This window comes from Ipomoea triloba, chromosome 2, assembly GCF_003576645.1.
Source record: "Ipomoea triloba cultivar NCNSP0323 chromosome 2, ASM357664v1".
Lineage (NCBI taxonomy): Eukaryota > Viridiplantae > Streptophyta > Magnoliopsida > Solanales > Convolvulaceae > Ipomoea > Ipomoea triloba.
Window position 1 is genome coordinate 8,472,423 of NC_044917.1, and position 11,796 is coordinate 8,484,218.

Below are 11,796 nucleotides of genomic sequence, written 5' to 3' on the forward strand. Positions count from 1 at the left end.
ATATATATATATATATATATATATATATATATATATATATATATATATATATATATATATATATATATATATATATATATATATATTTATATACACACACACACACACACTAGTTCGAATGCGACACCCTGTTCTTGTGCGGATTACACCAATAGGTATGCATAAATGCACCACAAAGTGTTCAAAAATGCACTACGGTGAAATGCAAATGTCCAGGATTACCAAAATTAAAAAAAAATGCGGTGGCAATTTGGTAATTTTTGCATCTAGATCAAATTTTAAGGTGCATGGTTTTCCTTCTTAAGGTGCGTGATTTTTGTGTTTAAGGTGCGTGAGTTTTGTACTTATGGTGCGTGAGTTTTGTGCTTAAGGTGCGTGGCTTTTGTACTTAAGGTGCGTGGTTTTTGTGCTTAAGGTGTGATTATTTTGCTTAAGGTGCATGATTTTTTTTTGGTTAAAGTGAATAGTTGTTGAAATTTAAGGTGAGTCAACTTGAAGCTTAAGGTGCGGTTTTTCTTCTTAAGGTACGTGGTTTGTGTGCTTAAGGTGCGTGGTTTGTATGCTTAAGGTGTGTGAGTGTTGAAACTTAATGTGAGTGAACCTAAAGCTTAAGTTGCGTGATTTTCCTTCTTAAGGTGCGTCGTTTTCTTTCTTAAGGTGCGTTGTCTAGCTACATACAATAACTGAAGCGCTATTAGGAGGCAACCTCATTCTCTTTCCCTTTTCCTTTATTTTCATTTAGCTTGTTTAGGCCATTTCAATAATTTGATGAGCATTATCACGTTTGTGTTTCTCTTATAATTTTTGTTTTTAACATTGAGGACAATGTTTGAAATAAATGTGGGGAAGAGATTTCTATTTTAAAAAGTTTGTTAGTGAATTTCTTAAAGATTTCGTTATTTATTAGTTACTTGGATTATTAGTTTCGTTTAGTTTTGATTATTAGTTGATTTTTGTATGTATTATCAGATTTGTGTTTCTCTTATAATTTTTGTTGTCAACATTGAGAGTAATGTTTGAATAAGTAATGGGAAGGAATTTCTATTTTAAAAAGTTTGTCAGCCGATCACTTAGATATTTCGTTATTTATTACTTAGTTAGTTTGATTATTAGTTTCGTTTAGTTTTGATTATTAGTTGATTTTTGTATGTATTATCATATTTGTGTTTCTCTTATAATTTTTGTTGTCAACATTGAGGACAATGTTTGAATAAGTGTGGGGAAGGAATTTCTATCTTAAAAAGTTTGTTAGCGAATCACTTAGATATTTCGTTATTTATTACTTAGTTATAGTTAGATTATTAGTTTCATTTAGTTTGAATTATTAGTTGATTTTTGTATTAGTACTTACCTTGGAATATTATTTTCAATAAATGTTTTTGAGCCTTAAAATTTTGAATTTTTGAGTTTTAGTTTAGCTTTGCATTTGGATATAGGTAGTTATCCAAGCGTGGCGGGAACACCCATTTTTTTCTTTGATTTTATTTTCGCTTCTACAATTGTATTGAATTTCAAATGATTTTTTGTTTGCCCTAATTTCCTTAATTCCTCTCATTTTTTGTTTGCCCTAATTTATTTAATTTTTCTTTTGAATTTTGATGTTAGTTGCTCTTTTGTTGGTTTAATTTTGATGTGAGGGCGTGAGGACTGTGAGTTGATTTGTCATTTGCTATTCATTTGCCATTTGTACTCTGTAATTATGTTTAGTTGGCATTTGTTTTTAATTTGCCATTTGTACTATGTAATTGTGTTTAGTTTTATTTGCTTTTCACTGCTTATAAGGTTTTTCACTGCTTATGTATTAAACATTTTTATTTGTATTTGATATTTTGTATTTGAACATTTTTAATTTATTTTACCTTTACATTAATATTATATATTACTAATTTCTGGTCTTAAAAATATTTAATATTTTTAAATTAGTTCTACGGTTGATTTTACAAAATTTTACTTGGTATCAGAGCAAACTTTCTTAGTTCTAATGTTATTAGAGCAATAGCAACTAGGAATGATCAAGACGCATGAAGAGATAAATCATATAAAAGAAAATAAATACTATTGTCAAACTCCTTATCAAATTCAAGAGCTTAAATCTTAGCTATGACAGTTTTCTTCATATAGTGTGTCATTTTAGATCAGAGCATCCACATCTATGATTTTTTTGGGATAAGGATCAAATAGACCCTCAAACTATACTGAATTGCGCAATTAGGAGCTTCAACTTCAAAAAGCTCCAATTATGTCCTCAAACTTGTTATATTGGAGCAAATAAGCCTACTAACCTATTTGTGACCTGTAATTGCAGGTCAACTAGAATTCCGATCAACTCCGGCGAACTTCTAACGAACTCAGACCAAAATTTGGCAAATAAATTAAACCATCAATGATCGCCAGCGAATAAAGCGAAACTTTTGCTCCCGTCGCCGTTTCGTAACCGGACGGGGTGGTGACGTTGAGCTCTCTGACGAGGGTTATGAAGATTTGACCGGAGCAATCGACAGGGGTGGTTGTCGTTAGCGGACCAGACAACGACGACGTCGGGCGAGTCGAGGTTTTAGTACTATACTGATAAAACAAAGCGGTTGGGAGTTCTGTCGGAGGGGAGAAAGCCGGTGGCGAAGGTGGTGTTGGGGGAGATGAGGATTTGGTTTTGGTGGGAGTCCATGGCGGATTCGAACTTCGAAGTCGGAGAAGAAGAGATTTTCTTCGGGTGTTGCTAGGATGAAGTGAATCAGGGTTGAAGAGGAAAATAACGAAGAAGAGGGAGAAGAAGATGGAAGGAAAATACATGGTTGGAGCTTGAGTTTCAATGGAAGAGGAAGAGGGCGACGATGGAGTTTTACTGCTTGAGGCTTTAATGGAGGTTGATCATGAAATATCGCAATAAATGAGAAATAATAAATATAAAATTTATAAAATAGATACACCCATCCAAATTTATCCATGAAAATCTGAAAATGAAAATTAAAAAGAAAAAAATGGGAGGAGTTCTCCGGCCGGAATTTTGTCGGATGTTCGCTGGAGGTTGCTAGAATTCTAATTGACCTGCAATTACAGGTCACAAATATTTTGAAGGGCTTATTTGTTTCAAAAAAATTAAAATAAATAAAATGACTAGCAATTAATTACGACTAAGTTATGTCATGACAAAATGTTATTACAAAACATTACAAATAAAATTGAGTACATCATCAATTATTATAATTTGCCCATATTGCATTTGCAATGTCTTCACGCACTTGTAGCATTTGATGTTGTTGACTCATATCTAATTGTACGGTATCCTTTCCAACTCCACTAGTGCTTCCACCATCCTAATCCAAAATCATATCTTGCATGCCATACATGCTACCTAATTGATTATCCATGTCTTTTAACCGTATGAAATTGTGTAATGCACAACATGCAATAGGGATTTGGATTTGTCTAACCAATGGGTAAGCATTAATAGACTTTAGAATTGGAAATCTCGCCTTTAAAAGTCCAAAGCATCTCTCAATCACATTTCGCAATGATGAGTGTCGATAATTAAATAGAGCTTGCTTATTTCGTATTCGTCCTTAGCCACGAAACTCATTCAAGTGATAGGCCTCCCCGCGATATGGTACCAAAAAACCAGGTACATTTGGGTAACTACCATCAACAACGTAGTAATGACCTATTAATTCGAGAAATAGACTATACATAAAGAAGTACTAACTTATTGATTTAAATTAAATTTGAATACGCTAAATTAATGAATACGTTAAGTTAATAAATAATTTAAGTAAAAAATGTAAGTAAAAGTAAATCAACATGTATTTAATTTATTGTTATTTAATGAAAATAGTTGCACTTGTAAGTGATTTTTACTTTCACTTTTTTACTTACAAACTTGCACTTTTAACACATTTTACTTGCACCAAAGTTTGAGTTATTCATAAAAATACATCCACATCGTTTTTTAAAATTACATCTGATTCGTTGAATTTAGACACATGGATAGTTGCAATTGGTTCTTAGTATATATATATATATATATATATATATATATATATATATATATATAGTCATGATAAGGTGTGGCATGATCATTAGGTGTGGTCGTGCAGCCTATTTTCAGCCATTAGATCATATCAACTCATCAAATCAACGCGCAATATATATATGTGATGGGTAAATACGCACAAAGGACTGACCCGTATAGCCGCTCCGACAAGAAGTCACCCGACCAGTCCGTCATAGCCATCAACCCGACCGGAATAAATCACTTGTGGTCAATCGTACCGCCCGTATCGATAGGCCTTGTGACAAAAATGCTCTCGGATCACCCTTGGAGTCGCCCCGACGGAAACACACCCGACCGGTCTACGGTAGGATGACCGGTCTACGGTAGGATGACCGGTCTACCATAGGATGACCGGTCGGTCAACAAGGTGACGCAACCTGCAAGCTGAAACCTTATCTTACACAACAAGTAAAGCAGTCCAACTTGCGCCTGCAGGCCGGCGATTGACAACTGGCGGCTCTGCAACCTCGACCAGTCAACCTACGCGTAGCCTGCATAGTGACCGCCTGACCAAGCCAACAAGAAGACGCCACGTCAAGCCACTTGCAGCTGGTGCATTAAATTCGTAGACCGACTTGATTTAGTATAAATAGGAGGGGTCTCCCCCTCACTTCTCATCTCCATCTGATTGTAACTACTACTACTCACTACTTGTAATCTCACCCTACAACATCAATCTATATCACGGTCTACACCCCGTGTAACCGTTCACTTGTAATTCCCGCTCTGTAATTCCCGCTCTAACCACCCTAGAATAGCGGGAATTACAGAGCGGGAATTACAAGTGAGCTGCTAAGTTTCATGGACGCCTTCAAAGGCTACCATCAAATTTTCATGAGCAAAGAAGACGAAGAGAAGACTGCTTTCATAACCCCAGATGGAGTATTTTGTTACGTGGTGATGGCGTTCGGTCTACGAAACTCCGGAGCCACCTACCAAAGGATGGTGAACAAGTTGTTTAAAGGATTGCTCTGGTCGACCATGGAGGCGTATGTGGACGACATGCTCGTCAAGAGCCGATCGAAAGAAACTCATCCTACCGACCTGGCCCGGGCATTCAAGGTGATGGAAACTTTCAACCTGCGTTTGAACCCAAGTAAGTGTGCTTTTGCTGTCTAGACGGGAAAATTCTTAGGGTTCATGATGACGGGGCGGGGGATCGAGCCAAATCCCGAGAAGGTCAGAGCGATCATGGAGATGTAACCACCCCGATCGGTCAAAGACGTCCAACGACTGACCGGTCGACTAGAAGCACTCAGTCGTTTCTTGTCTAAATTAGTTGAGAAATCTCTACCTTCCTTTGAAATACTAAAGAAGTCTAATGGGTTCGAATGGACACCAGCATGTCAATCAGCGTTCGACGACCTGAAAGCCTACTTGAGCTCATCACCAGTTTTGTCCAAGCCGGAGAAAAATGAGGCACTTTTCATCTACTTAGCGGTGTCTGACCGGGCGGTCAGTTCAGTGCTTGTACGGGAGGAAACCAAGGGAGTCCAAAAGCCGATCTACTATGTCAGTAAGGCTCTCCATGGACCAGAGCTGTGATACACCAAGTTTGAGAAGACCGCATTTGCACTCTGGGTGACCGCCAGGAAACTTGCAGCCTACTTTCAGGCTCACCCGGTGGTAGTCTTGACCGACCAACCACTTGGAACGATTCTCAGAAATCCAACATCGTCGGGGCGGCTGATCAAATGGGCCATGATGCTTACCCAGTTTGCGATTGAGTATAAGCCGCGCCCTACCATCAAAGCCCAAGCGTTGGCGGACTTCATTGTTGAGTGTACCGCGCGGGACCCGGAGCCGGACCAACCGACCGCCCTAGAGGAACCATGGTGGGAAGCTTCTACTGACGGGTCGTCCAGCAAGAAAGGATGCGGAGGAGGAATCGTACTCACATCTCCTGAAGGTTTCAAAATTTATCAAGCTTTAATCTTTAAATTTCGACCCACCAATAACGAAGCAGAGTACGAAGCACTCTTAGGCGGAGTACGGCTGGCCAAGCAGATGAAGGCCGACCGGTTGAGGTTACGGTCGGATTCCCGGTTGGTGATTGGTCAACTGTCTGGAACGATCGAAGCAAAGGAGGAACGCATGATACAATACAAGGACGTTGCCCTGGAGTTGTTGCAACAATTCAACAAGTATGAGTTGATCCAAGTGCCCAGAACGGAGAACACAGATGCTGATATGTTGTCCAAATTGACACAGGAGGCCCTGACTACGTGTCCAAGATTGCACGAATTGAAGAGATCGGATCGCCGAGCATTGATGTTATTGAGGTCCGACCGGTCGAGATAAGTGAGCCAGATTGGATGTACGATCTGAAAAATTACATTGCTAATGGCACCTTACCAGATGACACCACCAGGGCGAAGAAGGTCAGACTGAGAGCACCACGATTCCAATTGATCGATGGGAAACTCTACAAGCGGTCATATGGCGGACCGCTCTTGAGGTGCCTGACCAACGATGAGGCCAAGATTGTGATTGAGGAAGTTCATGAAGGCATTTGTTCGGCTCACCAAGGACCAAGGACGCTGGCGCAAAAAATCATCCTGCAAGGATACTATTGGCCCTCAATCAACTTGGATTGCGAACAGTACGTTCGGCGATGCGCTACTTGTCAAGAATTTCACCGATTGCCTGGTCAACCAGCCACATATTACCAACCGATCAGCGAGGTAATACCCTTTGCAAGATGGGGAGTTGATTTGATCGGAACATTCCCAATGGCAGCCGGTCGGAAGAAATATGTGATCGTGGCCATTGATTATTTCACCAAGTGGGTAGAAGCAGAAGCACTAGCAACCATCACTTCGCAGCAGTGCCAAAAGTTTCTCTGGGAAAAGGTAATCACTCGGTTCGGGGTTCCGGTCTACCTAATCATTGACAACGGGACGCAATTTGATAGTCAGCCGTTCAAATGCTTCATGGCCAAACTAGGCATCAGGCACACCCGAGCGGCCGTAGCATACCCACAAGCTAACGGACAAGTGGAGAACACCAACCGAACGATCCTCGACGGACTGAAGAAGAAATTACAAAGTGCAGGTCGAGGCTGGGTAGAAGAGCTCCCGTATGTTCTTTGGACCTACCGAACCACTCTACGACGGGCGACCAACGAAACACCTTTCTCGCTGGCCTACGGATTCGAAGCAAGGGTGCCGATTGAAGCGTGGCTCCCTACCGCTCGGGAAAGGAATTACCAACCGGAGGAAAACGACGAGTTGCAAGGTGCAGAGCTCAACTTCATCGATGAGAAAAGGGATATGGCGGCACGAAGAATGATTGAGTACCAGAAAGCTGCCAAAACTTACCATGACGGACGGGTGAAACCACGTTACTTTCAAGTCGGCGACTTGGTGCTCCGACGGAGAGAAGCTAGTAAACCAACTGAACAAGGAAAATTTGCTAAGAAATGGGAAGGGCCCTACAAAGTCGCAGCAGTAGTCCAACCCGGCACCTACAAATTAGAGACTCTCTCCGGTCGACTGGTTGACCGAGTGTGGAATTCCGAACACCTCATACAATTCTACAAGTAGTATAGGGTGACTAGCATGATACTTGTACTCGGATGGTTAAATGAAAATTTTCCTGCTAATATCATTGTAATATTCACCGACCCTGGTCGGATTTGCTTTACGTCGCTCCAAAAAAAAAAAAAAAGGAGGCCGGTCGGCCGAAGTTGGAGCAAGCGTTTTTCCTGGCTCTATCGTTTGAGGTTTTGCCCAGTGAATTATCCCGGCCCTACCTGCATGATTTTGACCGGTCGAGTTGTGACTAAGTTCACTTGATTATTTCCCGGCTCTTTCGTTTGAGGTCCTGCCCGGTGAGTTATCCCGGCCCTACCTGCGCGATTTTGACCGGTCGAGTTGTGACTAAGTTCACTTGATTGTTTCCCGGCTCTTTCGTTTGAGGTTTTTCCTGGTGAAGTTATCCCGGCCCTACCTGCACGATTTTGATCGGTCGAGTTGTAACTAAGTTCACTTAATTGTCTCCCGTCTCTTCGTTTGAGGTTTTGCCCGGTGGTGTTATCTCGGCCCTACCTGCACGATTTTTGACCGGTCGAGTTGTGACTAAGGTCACCTGTTGTTTTTTTGACCTATTCGTTTGAGGATTTTTTTTCAGTTCAGCTATCTCGGCTTTACCTAAACGATCCTGCTCGGTCGGCGTTGTGGTTGAGACCACTTACTGATTTTGGGATCTATTACTTAAGATTTTTTCCGATTGAATTTTAGCAGACCGACCGATACGGTCTTGCCCAATTGACCAGTCGATCATAGCTACTTGTCAGTCGTCTGTAGTGTAAAAGCCTTACCCACTAGGTACTCTACATGGCTTATAGATTGGCTATCACACTTAGAGCTATCCCCTTTTGCAATCCATTTGCTATGTGTTTGTAGGACATATATCAATGTAACCAGAGTGAAGGACACCCGATCGACCGTCATGTACAAGCTACCGGTCGACTTGAAATCCAAAAGAAAAAAAAATCGTAAGTGGGGAATTAGTGATCGGTCGACCGAAGAAGAAGAAGAAAAAGAAGAAAAAAAAAGGAGAGAAAGAAACGAGACTTATGTAGCCGCAATAGGAGCATGTGGCGCGAGGTAACGCTTCGTGCGTGATTTCCCGAACAACCGGATGGTTCGTTGTGAGGAGGCGGTCCACCAAACTACGCTCGAGATAAAACCATGGCGTTATTCCCACCAAGCGGCACGTGAAGGGGTCGACAGAGACTTCTTGTAGTCAAGACAAAGTCATTGGCCGATGGGCAGATGTGCAGTTGGCCGATCGAGGTTGCAAGGACGGAGCAACAAGAAAATGAAAGGAAAAAATTGTCCGATCAAAAATTTTTCAACATGCTATTATTACCAGCTGGATGACGAACGATCGGGAAGAATATTGTAGACTGATCGGGAACTCTACTGTAGACCGTCTGGGAAGACTACTGTAGACCGACCGGGAAGACTACGGTAGAACGACCGAGCGGAACTTTGTTCGTGATAAGCTGATTGGAACAAATTACAAGGAAATTATTCTCACTTCTCGAACCCAACGATTCTCGTGGATTCAAGAAGTGGGGGACTCGTGATGGGTAAATACGCACAAAGGACTGACCCGTATAGCCGCTCCGACAAGAAGTCACCCGACCAGTCCGTCATAGCCATCAACCCGACCGGAATAAATCACTTGTGATCAACCGTACCGCCCGTATCGATAGGCCTTGTGACAAAAATGCTCTCGGATCACCCTTGGAGTCGCCCCAACGGAAACACACCCGACCGGTCTACGGTAGGATGACCGGTCTACGGTAGGATGACCGGTCTACCATAGGATGACCGGTCGGTCAACAAGGTGACGCAACCTGCAAGCCGAAACCTTATCTTACACAACAAGTAAAGCAGTCCAACTTGCGCCTGCAGGGCGGCGAGTGACAACTTGCGGCTCTACAACCTTGACTAGTCAACCTACGCGTAGCCTGCATAGTGACCGCCTGACCAAGCCAACAAGAAGACGCCACGTCAAGCCACTTGTAGCTGGTGCATTAAATGCGTAGACCGACTTCATTAGTATAAATAGGAGGGTCTCCCCCTCACTTCTCATCTCCATCTGATTGTAACTACTACTACGCACTACTTGTAATCTCACCCTACAACATCAATCTATATCACGGTCTACACCTCGTATAACCGTTCGCTCGTAATTCCCACTCTGTAATTGCAACCTGACCACCCTACAATAGCAGCCTGCGCTATACCAAGCGGCCCGCTCGTAATCACTTGCCGATCGGGATATTACTCAGCCTCGGACTGCCCTGTCGCCCTACGGTAGACCGACCGGCTGACCTACGAGCGCTCTCCCACTTATTCACAAACATTCGTATTCGTAGTGTAATCGTAACCCCCGGTTCCATTTACGCTATCAGTCATATTGTTCCTTTTATTTTAAACTAGTATTTTCACACGTGCGATGCACAGAATGAATTTGCTATAATATTTTAATAATATTTTGTTCGATATGTAATTATATAAATTATAACATCAAATATATTATATATATATATATATATATATATATATATATATATATATATATATATATATATATATATATATATATATACACACATACATACAAGGGCTATATATTGGGTGCGGGTGGGGTGAGTGGGGCAGTTGCCCCCACTGCCTCCACAATAGCTCCGTCACTGGTTAGTATAAGAATTACATTTTATATCCACACAAGTTTTTGCATATATTAATAGGGTAATAATGATGCATTTCTTATAAAAATTGTTCTATAATATTTATTAGTTAACGTGTCATTGTAGATCAAATCGTTCTTTAAATTTGTTTTAAAACTCATACATGGGTCAACTAATTCAAGAATAAGTATTATACAAAAATTTATCTATTATCTTCTGTAAAAATTCATTATATATGTTAAATTGTTAATGAATATTTATATTTAATTAATTCAATAAAAACATTCTATTATTATCCTTGTAGTGGATATGAAAATCAAAATATGGTCCATGGTCCCGGCCTGACCTAATCGAAAAGGTCTTTGGTAGGTGTCTTTGTTGAGAGAGATGGAAAAGTGGACTTGGTAAACACATCACCAAATCAAGAAAAGTCAAGAAAAAGCAAATGATTAAATATAATAATATTTTAATTAGTTGTCTATAATAAATTATAATAATTCTCACTTTCTTTGCTTGCCGGGTGGTGAAAAAACACAGTAGAATATTGACAATCATCACAACCCTCCAAAACTATGTAGCAAAGTTTTGGTTCTTTCATTTTTTTCCCCTGCTTTTTCTAGACGTAAATTATCTAATAATGATCACCAACCCTTATTAAAAAAATATTGTAAATAAATTTGATTTTGACGTATTATTCATCAATATTTATATTATAACCTAGGAAACTATACCTAATACAAAATGTCTTGATTTTTTTTTGCAGTAAGGTATATTGGAAGCTTATTTATTAAAATATAGTAGTTTTATATTTATCTTTTAAATTAAATATGATATTTTCTCATGATACACTTCATGCTAGCTCAATTGAAAATGTGTTGTTAACAATCGAATTTATAACTATTCAAGTGCCACTGTCAGACACAAGTGACTAATTTAAGGCTGCTTCATATCCAAAGCCAAGGATCGAACCATTGACTAATTTAATACTTATACTAGCAAATGTAATATTAAATCATGAATAAGATGTTTATTACTTATATGGGAAAATGCATTACTTTTGAAGACAAATGTAATACTTCTACATTTTGATGCATAAATATTATTTTTTTCATCAAAAGTATTATATTTTTCCTTATAAGTAATTTGATGAAAAAAGTAATACTTTTACGTCAAAATGTAAAAGTATTATATTTGTCCTTAAAAGTATTACGCTTTCTCTTATAAATAACAAACACTAGCTAATTAGTACGGAGTATTACATTTGCTAGTATAAGTATTACATTTGCGTATTGACTCGGCCCGAAAAATCGGTGAGACGGTCTCACACAGGTGTGATCCATATTCTAATATAATTGTAAAAAAAAATAAAATTATACTACTGTTCTAATTTTTCTGCCCTCACAAAAGGGAGTCTCATTAGACTTAATTACTCCGTATTTATTTACATTTATAAAAGTTTGGGAATTAAAATAAATGATTTTATTAGATTGATCATCTCTTTTAAATAAATATTGATGTAATGCTACACAAGAACTGATTA